Raw genomic sequence first — 13383 nt, forward strand, 5'->3', positions numbered from 1 at the left:
ATCATCTTTGTAGGAAAATCCCTCTGAAATATGTTATGAGAGACTTTGGAGACTTAAAAGTCCCTGTGTAGAATAAACAAAGTCACCACATCTAAATGAAACAATCTTATTAATTTGATAAATTGGATCAGCCTTAGTGCTAAAGGTTCTTAGACCAAGACCAGTAGCATCTGTTGTGCACATATTTGCTTGTTTGTCTCGTATTTGTTGGGCACATACTTTGTACTATCTATTCTGTAGGTATGTGGGCATGGGGAGAAGTTGGGGGCGCACAGAAGTGGAGAGGGCAAGAATTATAGAAAAGACACTACACCTCTGAAGAGTTTACAGGTCTGGTCATCTTGAAAAACTAAATTCCCTGCTTAAAGCAACTCAGAGTAACCCAAGCTGAGTGCCACCAAAATTGCTGCATCAATTGGAACTCATCAGGTTATAAATCAAGAGAGTTCAGAAAACTCCTGATTTCATGGGATTACAGAGCTGACTAGATGTGAGTGGTCCATAGATGAAGACGCAAAACTGAAGTAATCAGAGCTCGGGTTAAGGTTAGGACTTGCAGCTAGTTTCGGGGCACAGCCACATCTGGGTCTCTTGGGCGCCAAGCCAGTAGGACTCCTGCCAAACCCCATATAGACCCCACTGATGATACAAGGTGTTTACAGTGTGAGGGAACCTAGACACCCCACAATTCCAACTCAGCTCAGCAGACAGAAACTGGCTATCTGACATAGTGAGCAGAAGCTCTGCACGCGTCACAGGGGAGCAATTCGAGGATACAGCTTCTTGTGGAATCAACTTAAGGGCCCTCTAACCATACACAGTAGCCATTATGGAAGCAAAGGCACAAGAAAATACTTGTTAAATTTAAAATTCAAAACATAAACATATGGTAACTATGTGAACAAACTATACACAAGGGGAAAGTCAGCAGCAAAGCATACCAATGTGTTCATGACGTGTAGCGTTGGCATCTTTTCAAACTGGGTGATTTTTAGTCTTCATTATTTTCTCTATATTCTCTATAAGCCAAATGCTCTTTCACAATCTTGAACTACTTATACATTTTTTAATGTTTTGGCTACATCTGTGCAGAAGAGACAAAATGTCAATGGTAGGTGGACAGAGGGGAAAGGGCATGTGAGCAGGGACAAGTGTGAAAGACCAGCCGTAAAGACCCGCATGTGGGTCAAGGCTGGGGCATGGTCGACCCCAGGCTGTGCTGTTCAGTCAGTTACATCCCCATCTGCCCCTTTTTAGCTTGGCTGTCTTACTTTGAGCAATTTACCTAATCTCTTTAATCCTCAGTTTCCTCAACTGTAAAAGGCAGATATTAATAGGACCTTCCTCATAGGGATACTGTGCAGACTAAGAAAGAATAGTGCATATAAAATGCTTAGTCTAGTGCCTGGCAGAAACTAGGAGCCAATAAATGTTAGCTGTCGTGATGGTGGTGACAGAGATGGTTAATATTAGAGTTATTATTTTTTATTACCATTGTTATCATCATTATGACTATCATTATGACGATGATAATGTTCCTAACACTGTGTTTAACACTATAACTAAAAAGGCGTTACATTTCCTTGCTTTGGAAGATCACCCAGTGCTCTCCATATGTCTCACTGCTGGACCATCACTTCTCTGATCTACATATACTTCAGGCATATTAATAGCAGACTCTTAAGTTGAAGGAACAGCTCGCACACCACCCAATATTCCCTGAGGGGTAACAGTGATGATAACACAGATTCCTACTTGTTTTCTTGGACCTAATTAGGGTAGTACAATATCATCCTTTAAAAAAGGCAAGGACTAAAGCATCTTAGGAGACATCTACAGAATACTGCTTTGTACTTGAAGCACATAATTAGCGCTAACAAACACGGATGCTAATAACTCAATGTGCTCTTTAGACAAGAAACAGGAAGGTAAACATGGCCTGGGCCCCATCAGCTCACAATCTCAGACAACTTCCTTTGGAGGCTGCCTCCTTCACCCATCAGATGCAAGGTGGGAGGTCTGTTTGCAGGGCAGAGGGCCTCTGGGCTGGGAGCTGAGAGCCCACGCCAGGGAGATTACTCAGCAGACCAGCCTTACATCCCTGAAGCCTCAAAAATACATTCCTTGGCCTTGGCAGCCTGACTTCAGAAAACCAGATCTCGGATTCAGTTTTTTCACTGGGAAAATGGAGACATGCCCAACAACTGAACCTGGTCAGCCTGTGTATTAAGCACCACACCTAAACCAAAAGGGCAAAATTAAGTAAAAAGCAGTGATCAGTAAACACAACTTTAAATGTGCTCACATCGATGCCGTTGCCTCCTCTCTGTTGGAGCCACACTCTTATCCTACTTTAGATCAGGAAATATTTTCCAATCCTTAACACTTAAATGTCCTCTAATCACGAATGCTCGGTAATCAGTGCATATGCTTACTAAGCAGAGTTAGCAACGTATTTCATTTGACATGAACACTTGAGCATCACTTCCCACTCCCCAGATATTCTCACCCCCCTACCTGGGACCATTACTCTAGGAGGTTCTCTTTTAATTGACCAAATTAGTATGTGTGAAGCAGAGAAGTCTTTGATCCACTGATCATCCCCTGAGCATGACTCCCTCCTTGGGTTCACCAGAAATGGAACTAAAGCCAAACCAGGCTTTGAAACGCCAGGACCACAGTGAGCAGGGAAGGGTTAGAATGGGATAGAAAGCCTGGAGCACTACCAAGAAGATGGGCTAAAGACAGAGTCCCAAGACATCCAAGAGTACATGTGGATCCCTGACAACCTGATCCAAAGCGTCCAAATGAAACACAGAGGGTCATCCGGAATCACTTAAACTCTTACCTTGAGAGAGAGCGTGGTGGCTGTCAGACTCCTCTCCAACAGTGAAGAGGTCTGTGCCCAGAGGAATAACTGCCAGCCAACCAAAGATAAAAAGGCAGGTAAGCGCCAGTGTGGAAGAGGAGCTACATTCCTGAACAACTGGAATGTTTTCTCACAAAAGGCAGGTGTTCGGGTGCTGGACGACTTTGCAGAGAAGAGTAGCAATATAACCAACTGAACAACAAGTGCGTGAAATCCCCGGAATCAAGTCAGGCACTGCTGTTGAGGTTACAGAGAGTGAGTTAACCTTCTACTAACATGCACCTGGGCCCAGTCTAATTGGGAATGGTAATAATTGGTGAAATTATATACCTCATCACATCCCTCCACAAAAATGGCTGATTAGCAAGGAGCTGGCATAACTCCGCATAACACTGACATACATCAGGGTATGCTGGCAGGTCAGCACATTCACACATTCAACGCATCCACACACAATGCAGACTCTATGCCACTGAACCAACCCTGCCTTGGAAGGCGGCCCTACCAGCTGATGAAATAATGACAGCATGAGACTTGAACCTAGTGGGGAGGTGGAAGGGAGTTGGAAACTTTTTCTACATGCACTCAAATAAGCAAATGGAAAAGACAAGTACCAGTTATGTCCAGTTTGTAAAAATTCTATTATATATTTATATCTCTACCTGTGATGGTTACTTTTATGTGTTTAATCAACTTGGCTGGGGCTATGCTACCCGGTTGTTTGGTCAAACACATCTAGATATTGCTATAAAAATATTTTTTAGATGTGATTAACTACTTTGAGTAAAGCAGATTATCATACATCATAATGTGAGTGGGCCTCATCAAGTCAGCTGAGGCCTTAAGAGTAAAGACTGAGATCCCTCTGAGTCTCCAGCCTGCTGGCCTGCCCTGCAAATTTCAAACTGGCCAGCCTTCACCTCATGTGAGTCAATTCCTTAAAATCAATCCCTTTCTCTCTCTCTCTCTCTCTTTTCACACACACATATACATACATATATACATATATACATATAGATATTACATATATATACATCCTATTGGTCAGGGTATACCTTCTAATGTCAAAAAAAAGGATGAGTTGGCTCATCCCTTAAAGAAGGAAACATTAAAGAAGATAACATTAAAAAAAAAGAGGCCATAAAAGTATGAGGAAAAGTTAGTCCACAGAACTGTATGTTATAAAGTACTAAACTATTACTTGATATGGTTGATAAATTGGGTTCTGAGCATCTTAGTGGCCAAAGCAAAGAAGAAAACAGACACAAGATAATCACATTGACTTTAAGATAAAATACAATGTACGTATTTCTCCATAGTATTAGCTTTTTTTGTCATTGTGAAATTTCTCCCTAGGTGTTAACCTTCCCTTCCTTGGTTAAATTCTCAAAGTATCTTTTTTCAGGGGGGAAGTAATAATTAATAGTGCCTCTGAGTGTACACGGTAAAAAGTCTCCTGTAAAGCTTCTTGTTGCTTCCCTCAGGGTGAGATGTGAGGCCCAAGCATAGATCAACGAAGTGATTTAGCAAGGCCAAAATGGCACCCAAGCACACAGAAATTGATCATCTGACTTGATCCAGGGATAAAAATGAAAATTTTTGCAAGAATCAATGAACTCCATTTCCTATGAGATATTTCCCAGAAATATGATAATTTCTCCCAACAAAAAGCTGGGTGGCAATCAGGCTACAACTGTCTAAGACTTTGGTCTCAGTAAAGGTTTTTCTTTGTTGCTGACGAGGGGCAGATCCACAGAAAAACTGACCTCAGAAGGTTTATATGCTCAAATTTAAGTTTATATTTTCGCATTTGTAGAAGTCATATACCCTTCCTGCATTAAAATCAAAATTTTAAATGCTTTTTATGGCATAATATAAAATTCACCATTTAACATTTTAAGTGTACAGTTAAGTGGCATTAAGTATATTCATAGTGTTACACAACTATCACCACTATCCATTTCCAGAGCTTTTCATCATCTCAAACAGAATCTCTGTACCCATTAAACAGTAAGTCCCCATTACCCCCTTCCCTTAGCCCCTGACAACCACTATTCTACTTTCTGTCTCTATGACTTTGCCTATTTGAGGCACCTCATATAAATAAAACCATATATTTGTCCTTTTGTGTCCATATTTCACTGAGCATAATGTTTTCAAGGTTCATCCATGTATCAGAATTCCATTTCTTTTTATGTGTGAATAATATTCCATTGCAAGTACATACCACATTTTGTTTATCCTGGAATCAATTTTTAGCTAATTAATTAACAAATAATTATCATATATATATACAATGTGAAAAGTTCTACTTTTTTCAATATTAACTTTATTCTAAGAACCATGTATAAGAAGCAGAAAAGCTACTCCGCAAGGAACCAATTCATTGTATAAATCCCACTTTCAGAATAGGTAGCTGCAGTAAGAAAACTGAAGTCTATTAAACAATTTTTCTTCCCTAAGGGTTAGGTAAATCTGGTCCAAATCTTAATTAATGTTCTTCACAGTTAAAGCTGAAGTGAGATAAGAATATCCCCACTGTGTGGACCTCTTCATGTCCTGGTGCCTAAAGCTTAAGTGTGGTTCTTGACCCCTGACCTGGTGATAAGAAACTTCCATCAACACAGCTGATGTCAAGAAGTCAGAGAAACTGCACGATCATGAAGCACTGCTTCCTGTCCTTGCAGATAAAATAACCAGACTAAATCAACTAGAAAAGTATGTCTCGCCCTAACCGGCTGGCTATCCATAAGCTTCTCCTTTACTGGGCATATAAATAAGGTAACCAGCCTTCTATGTGGAAACATGAGTCTTAAGACAAACACAGCTCCTCTCCACCAAGACAACTGAATAGTTGAAAGAGAAAGCAAGAAGCTGCACTCTACTCTGGTTTTCATCTTCAGAAGGTATAAAAGAGCACAAAAGGGGCCCAGTGTGAGTATCAAAAGATGTACCCAGGAAGGCGATGAAAAACAATCAGTTTTGCACACTGGCAAGGGAACTGCTACCAAAATCAAGAGCTACAGAGAATTCAAGCCACTTTGTTCAGCATGAACTTCTCAGCTGGGAAGACCCTGTGGTCACTCCAAACTGTTAGCACACGGATGAGTTGAAGTTCATTTGCTAGTTTGGTGTGCAGTTAGCTGGGAACATGTCACCTAAAACAAAAGCTGTTTTAGAAAATTATGGAAAATTTAGCCTTGAGCTCCTGTATGCTTTTAAGACAGATTTCAAGAGCAAGAGTTTCTTTTCTTTTCTTTTCTTTTCTTTTCTTTTCTTTTCTTTTCTTTTCTTTTCTTTTCTTTTCTTTTCTTTTCTTTTCTTTTTTTTGGATATAAACCAAATGAACACTGTTATGATTGTTCTTTTTAGTATGTAGTTAAGGAACCCACTGCCTCTAAAACAGTAGATGTTTCCACGGGTTTCAGAAACCGGCTCCCAACAGACTGAAACTAGGATGCTAATACAAAGGCTCTCAAATTAGACTAATCAGGAAACCCCAAGTAAGAAGGCACTCAGTTCTCTGTCCCATTCAACTCTTCTTCTCAGGGCACCAGTCGTACACATTCTGGAAGTGAATAGGGGCACAACGTGAGCACTAAAATTTTATCTGTGACAATCATAACCCTCCCAGTTGTGTTACATTCATTCAAGCCTTTCTGATGCACACACACCCTCAGAAACATTTCCCACGGCCTGGATCCATTCTCAAAGACCAGAACCCCAACAAGGCAATCAATCAAGCTTCATTAGTAGTTATAAAATTAAACTTGGACTTGGTACAATGCCAATTTCCTTCTGTTATGGGCTCACAACTGTGGACTTCTCGTTTCAAAATTTATATGTTGAAGTTCTAACCCTTAGCAACTCAGAATGTGACTATATTTAGTTACAAGGTCTTTAAAGAGGTAATTAAATTAAAATGAGGTCCTGCCCTAGCTGGTTTGGCTCAGTGGTTAGACTATTGGCTTGTGGACTGAAGGGTGCCAGGTTCGATTCTGACCAAGGGCATGTACCTCGGTTGCAGGCTCGGCCCCAGTCGGAGAACGAGCGGGAAGCAACCACTCGATGTGTCTCTCACATTGATGTTTCTCTCCCTCTCTCTCTGTTCCTCTCTCTCTCTCTCCCTTCCACTCTCTAAAAAAGCAATGGAAAAAATATCCTAGGGTAAGGATTAAAAATAAATAAATAAATAAATAAATAAATAAATAAATAAATAAATAAATAAAATAAAATAAAATAAAATAAAATAAAATAAAATAAAATAAAATAAAAATATATAATGAGGTCCTTAGAGTGGGCTCTAATCCAATATGACTGCTGTCCCTATAAGAGAAAATTTGGGCACAGTCATGTACAAGAGAAACATCATGCGAAGACACAGGGAGAAAACAGCCACCTGCAAGCCCAGGAGGGACACGTCAGAAGAAACCAACCCTGCTGCATCCTGATCTTAGGTTTCCAGCCTACAGAACTGTGAGAAGAGATATTTTTGTTGTTTAAACACCCAGTCGATGGTACAGTCCTAAATACTCAATACCCTCCCCTTTTTCTTTCTCCTCTGAATACCTGGTTCTCAGGAAGGAGTCTCTAAAGGTTGCAGGGATGCTCTGTCTCCTACCCCCTCAAGGGCCTTGCTGCCATTCATTTCCTATCCCCAACCAGGATAATCTCAAAATCCAAAGAAAATGATGAGTAGAAACACCTCACAAATACCCTGAAGACCCCCTACTCCAAAACAGGGAACCACTGTCCCAAGGGCCCTGACCTCCACATTACGTGAACTTTCTCTGCCTTTCCCAAATGCTCTATGCTAACTAGAAGTCATCCTGAAAACAGCATCTTTGGGATACTGTTCCCAGAAACTGTGTCCTCATTTCTCATGCCTCAATACCCAGGGCTGGCTCAGATGCCTTCACCAATCTCTGTTCCCTCCCTTCCTAAAGAAAAAAGTAGGAGTTATAGGCCTCAGTGTCCTGCATGTTACTGAATTAAGTCTGGAGCTAGAGATTAATGGGGATAAAAGGACCCCCAGTTGTTCAGAGACTTGAATCACAAGTAATTACTTACTCCTTCACTGGAAAAGTTCATACATGAGCGCTGACTGCTGTCCTCTGTTAGTGCTAAGAGCCACAAACATCATAGTTTAATTTGCATGCTCGCCACAGATAATGTTTGGCCTATGGCACAGGTGGGTATTCGGCCTGGCTCCAAATGCTATGACTTGAAGGGGACTACACTGGATTCAGAGGGGGACCACAGCAAGATGGACTATTAGAGGTAAATCACAAGGGACAGTGGTGACACAAGGGATCACCCAGCCTGTCCTAGTATCCCAACTCCATTAGTCTCCTCAAGCTCTTCAGTGTTGCTCATGCCACCTCCACAAAGCCAACACAAGCTTGACACAGCTTTGCCTAGAAGCATCCAGAAACAAATGTGAAATCTCCTTTTAGTAGAGGTAATGCCCTCGAACACTCCTGGGGTCAGCAAACAAGGCCCCTGGGTCCTCTCCAGGCTACAGTGCTGAGTTGGGGGTTCTTGTCCAGGGCACAGTCCAGTAGCAGGGGATCACTGACACTCAAACTAACACTCATGCCTGCCAAGTCCCAGCCCACGGAAGAGAAAGGAGAGCAGACTAATGCAATTAGCCCGGCGAATGGGAACTTGTCAAGCCATTTAGATAACACAGTACTTGGATTTATTCAGTTCCCATTACTGGAGGGTCATTGTGCTTCCACCCCCTGCTGATTCTGGGGGCCGAACAGCATTTTCCTCGCAAGGATGCAAGAAAAAACGGTGATTTCTCAGCCAACAAATTCCAGGGCTCTGTGGTTAAATCAGCATGCATCATACATCAAGCCACGGGTAATTTCACTTTAGGAATCTAGAGACACACCCTGTTGAGTGACTTTGTCACAGAATCTGAAACTCAGTGATGAATTCTGAAAAAATTCAAGTATCCAATTAATAAAAAAATAAGATTCCTTATCCAATTCAATCTTCCTTATACTTCTTAGCAACTGATCACATATTTGCCTTGCTAATGGTTTTGTTTCAGTTACTGAGCTGTGAGCATCTCAAGAGTCCATGTGGAATCTTACTCTTATATCTTCTTCCGGTGCCTAGCACAGTGCGGAACACAAAACAGAAACTCAGTTAAGGCTCAATTAACTAATTGCTTCTTGCTTTTGCAATATTTTTCCGTGTAGGGAAGCAAAGCCGCTCTACCTGCCTCATATAATCAACAGCACAACTCCTTCCTTCCTTGGCCCCCACCCCTCACCAACTAACATCAACAACAGGCTCTTCACAGTGAATGAGCCTGGTGAGTCCAGTGGATCACACAACACAACAAAGCTACAGATGGAGCTTCAAGGTTGGTAAATTATTGTCCTGTTTTAAAATCTGAGCATATCTGTATGTTTCCTAGGACTGCCATAACAAATTACCCCAAATTTAGTGGCTTAAAACAATGGTTTGTTCTTTCACAGTTTTGAGGGCCAGAAGTCCAAAATCAAAGTGTCAGAGGGGTTGGTGCCTTCTGTAGGCTGTGAGGGACAATCTGTCCCATGCCTGTCTCCTCCTAGTTTCTGGTTCCTCCCAGTGTTTCAGCTTATAGCTACTTAACTCTAATCTTAGCCTCCGCCTTCACATGCTCCTCCTGTGTCTTTGTGTCAAACCTCCATCTTCTTTCTCTTATAAGGAGACTGGTCATCTGACCTAGGGCCCACCCTAAATGCAAGATTAGCTCATCATGAGACCCTTAACTTAATTACACCTTATTTGGAAATAAGGTCACATTCACAGGTACTGGGGTTAAGATTTAGATACATCTAGTTTGGGGAATTCTATTCAATCCATTACAATATCCAAAACCAGGACACATCATCTTTACCACAAAGCCCTCTCCTTTTCCCAATGCTCTCCTTCATATTAATAGACTCACTTCCCAGTGAGGCCCAGGCTGAACTCTTCAGGTCATCTTCAAGGGTTCTCACCCTGTTGCTCCCCAACTCCAATCAGCTCCATAATCTACAGTAATGAAGTTGGATCAATTCTACGCAACAGAACTGCTCAAGCCTGTCTCCTCCCTGCCATGCTGGCTGCCTGACCACCCTGGCCCCAGCTTGGATCACCTGCTTTGAACCAGGTCATGACTTCCTCTTTTCTGTTCTCCCAGCTTCCTTTTCTGACCCTACCATCTGTTGATGTCTTAAACAGAGCTCAGACATGCCACAACCATGTCCACAAACTTTCAGTGGCCTCTAACCAAGTGAAGCCCAATCTCTTTATAGCCCAGCACTTGGGTCTACTAGAATGAGTCTCAAACCTTCTCCCAGACTTATTTTCCACTGTTCCCCTCCATTTAGTCCAGGCTTTGGTCGAAGTAAATCACTGACTGTTCTTAAATACATCCTCAAAGACCTCTAAGTCTTTAGGTCCCTCTGCCTGGGATTTATTGATTAATCCAACAAACTTTTGCCTTAACTATGTCTCCTTATCAATATCTCACACAGAACAGCTCAACTCAAAAGACAACTCATTTGTAAGCCTTTGTCCAGTTTCATCAGCCACGATGGCTTCCCCTTTCCCCCAACAGCCTGACAGACAGACAAGGCATTCTTGTTCCCTCCCCCCCATCAGAGACTTGAACACTTGTCATCAACCTCATGACAGAATCTGGACAGAATTCTGCTTTACTCGTGTACATCCCCCTAACCTCGCACAGTGCCTTCATACAACATGGGCTTAGAAATATCTGATCGATAAAATATACATCAAGTAAGTAAATAATACCGTCCTTGTCTGCACTTAGTTTACATTTGGGGAAGGGGAAGAAGCACAAAACTGAGTAAGGACGACCCATATCATCATATTGTGAGCATCGTAAGAGACGTGTAAGTGGAGTTCTGCGGGAAGCACAGAGCAGAAAGCTTTTGAAAGGGGTGAAAGCTTCCTACAGGAGGTAAAACTTAAGCTAGATCTTGAGAGATAAACACTATTTTGATGAGCAAAAGGTGGGGGGTCAGGGAAGAGAAAATACAGAAGAAAGAGCATCTGCAAGAGACACAGAGCAAAGGGAAAGCAAATGGTATTTCCCAGGCTCCATGAAGAGCAGAGGTTTCTGGCCCACTGACTGTGTGAATGGTGATTACGGAAGGCAAGGCTAAAGAGGCAGGTCAGCATCTGGTATGCTATGCCAAGGAATTTTAAATTGACTCTGCAGGCTCTGGCAGGGTGGTTCAGTTGGTTGAAGTATCCTCCCACGCACCAAGAGGCTGAGGGTTAGATTCGCGGTCAGGGTACATGACAAGGTTGTGGGTTCAATCCTTGGTCAGGGGGGCATGGAGGCAAGCAATGGATATTTCTCTCTCACATTGATGTTTCTCTCTCCTTCTTCCTCTCTCTCTAAAAATCAATAAAAATATATCCTCAAGTGAGGATTTAAAACAATCCATTTAAAAAATAAAAATAAAATTGACTCTTTAGGAGATGGGAGTCATGGAAGGCTTTCAAACAGGTGTGATATGGTCACATCTGCATTTTCAGATGATCACTTCCATGGTATCACAGAAACTAAACCTGGATATGCATCAGAATCATCTGGAGAGACTCAAACTTGCTTAATATGGAGAGAAAAAGCACAAATAACAATATGACAATTCTCCATTTGTAACAAAGTCATGTTGATGTTTTGCCATTTGGGCTTTAGAATGTTTAAGAGAAATAAACCACACCTGCCCTTGACTGTTCCCTTCCCCAAAATAAACACAACTCTTTGGTGAGTATCTTTATAACCCATGTTTATACACAGAAAGAAATATGTAAGTATATGTATGTATCCATAACAACTTTATAGCATTACTATTTTGTGTTTAAATTATATAAATGATACATTTGTGAATATTGTTCTAAATCTGCTTTACTCACTGTGAAGCATCTTTAACAGCTCAGATTCCTGCATCCCACCCAGATCTAATTAATCACAATCCCTGAGTGGAAGTGTTTAGAAATATGCTGTGCTTTTTAAAAATGCCATTTCATTTTGATGTCACTAGATCTACATTTGGGAGTCAGTGGTGCAGAAGATGGACTAGAGAGAAGATAAAGCAGAGACAGGAAGAGCAGTAAGGACGTTTCGCGATAATTCAAGCAAGAGGTGGTGAGGCCCTAACAGAGGGTAGTAGTAATGGAAATTAAAGATGGGGGACAGATTCTGAGGCCCTGTGAGGATAAAAGCAATAGAACTTTGTAACTAATTGGATTCTGGGGTGAGGAAAAGTAGTAGCTAAGAAATGGCCCTAAGGATGTTAACTTGAGTGAGCTGGAGGACAGGGACACCATTAACAAAAATGGAAAGCATGGGAGGAAGAACGGGCTATGAGAGATGAAACTGATTTGGTTTTAGACATGTGATTTTGAGGTTTCAGCAGGATCTCTGTGTAAGTATCCCCAACAGGCATTTATACGTGCTGGATGAGATCAAGGGAGAAGGTCCGGACTCACCAAGTAGATCCAGGATCCCCCACTTAAAGCAAACACTGTGCACATGGACATGGATATGTCTGTTTCAGAAGAGGGAGAAGAGGGCCCAGGGCAGGTCCTTGAGGGTCATACATCTAGGGGAGGGCAGGCGAACAGGAGCAGGCTCTGGAGTGGCCAGAAGCAGGAGGGCCACTGGGATCAGGAAGCCACCAGAAGGATCAAGGGTCAGGAATCCACAGTGACCAGAGTGTGACACTGAAGAGAAAGACCAAAAGACGTCATTAAATTGGAGAATCGGGGAACTTTCAAAGGATATCAGCAATTATGGAAGGAGAAGTCAGAGGGTGGCATCGGTTAAAAACACCGGAAGCAGCAACATTAAACTACTCTTCAGTGTTGAAATGTGACGTCAAAAGGAACGATTACAGCCCTGGCCGGTGGCTCAGCTGATTGAAGCTTCGTCTTGCGTACCGAAAAGTTGTGGGTTTGATCCCCGGTCGGGGTGCGTACAGGAGGCAACCAATTGATGTTTCTCTCTCACATCATTGTGTGTGTCTCTCTCCCTTCCTCTCTAAAATTAATGAAAATATATCCTCAGGTGAGGATTTAAAAAAAAAAAAAAAAAAAGAATGGTTACAAAATAGTCTAGGGAACGTAAAGTACACCAGAGGGAATATAGTCAATGATATTGTAAAGCTATGTGTGGTGTCACATGGGTACTCAACTTATCTGGGGGATCACTTCATAAGTTATATAAATGTCTAACCACGCTGTTGCACACCTGAAACTAATACAGTATTGAATGTCAACTGTAATTGGAAAAAATTAAAAAGAATGGTTGAGGAATAATTATTTTAGGGTTTAGAAGAGGAGAGTTGAACATGTAGAATGTAGGAAAGGAACCACAGATAGAGAAGCTGAGAAAAAATGAAAAAATAAAAATAAATGAATTATGAAGGTCCTGAAGAAATAAGAGAAAACTGGACCAGGAAATAGGAAGACTTCCTGTTAAAAGGACAGACCAA

At 41.7% G+C, this 13383-nt stretch overlaps 1 protein-coding gene across 14 annotated transcripts in view; it reads right to left on the reverse strand.

Moving 5' to 3' along the window:
* Positions 1-13383, reverse strand: part of LYPD6B (LY6/PLAUR domain containing 6B) — a 153093-nt gene that overhangs the window by 46079 nt on the left and 93631 nt on the right. For 8 of the 14 annotated variants that reach the window (XM_081142476.1, XM_081142470.1, XM_081142464.1 and 5 more), the window contains one exon: positions 12380-12613. The exons of 5 other annotated variants lie outside the window; for them this stretch is intronic. The gene's annotated coding sequence lies outside the window, so the exon portion shown is untranslated. Of the gene's footprint in view, positions 1-2848; positions 2935-12379; positions 12614-13383 lie in introns of those variants that run through there. One more of the 14 variants, XM_081142468.1, reaches the window with a different exon arrangement.

Source organism: Miniopterus schreibersii (genome assembly GCF_964146895.1).
Source record: "Miniopterus schreibersii genome assembly, chromosome: 7".
Lineage (NCBI taxonomy): Eukaryota > Metazoa > Chordata > Mammalia > Chiroptera > Miniopteridae > Miniopterus > Miniopterus schreibersii.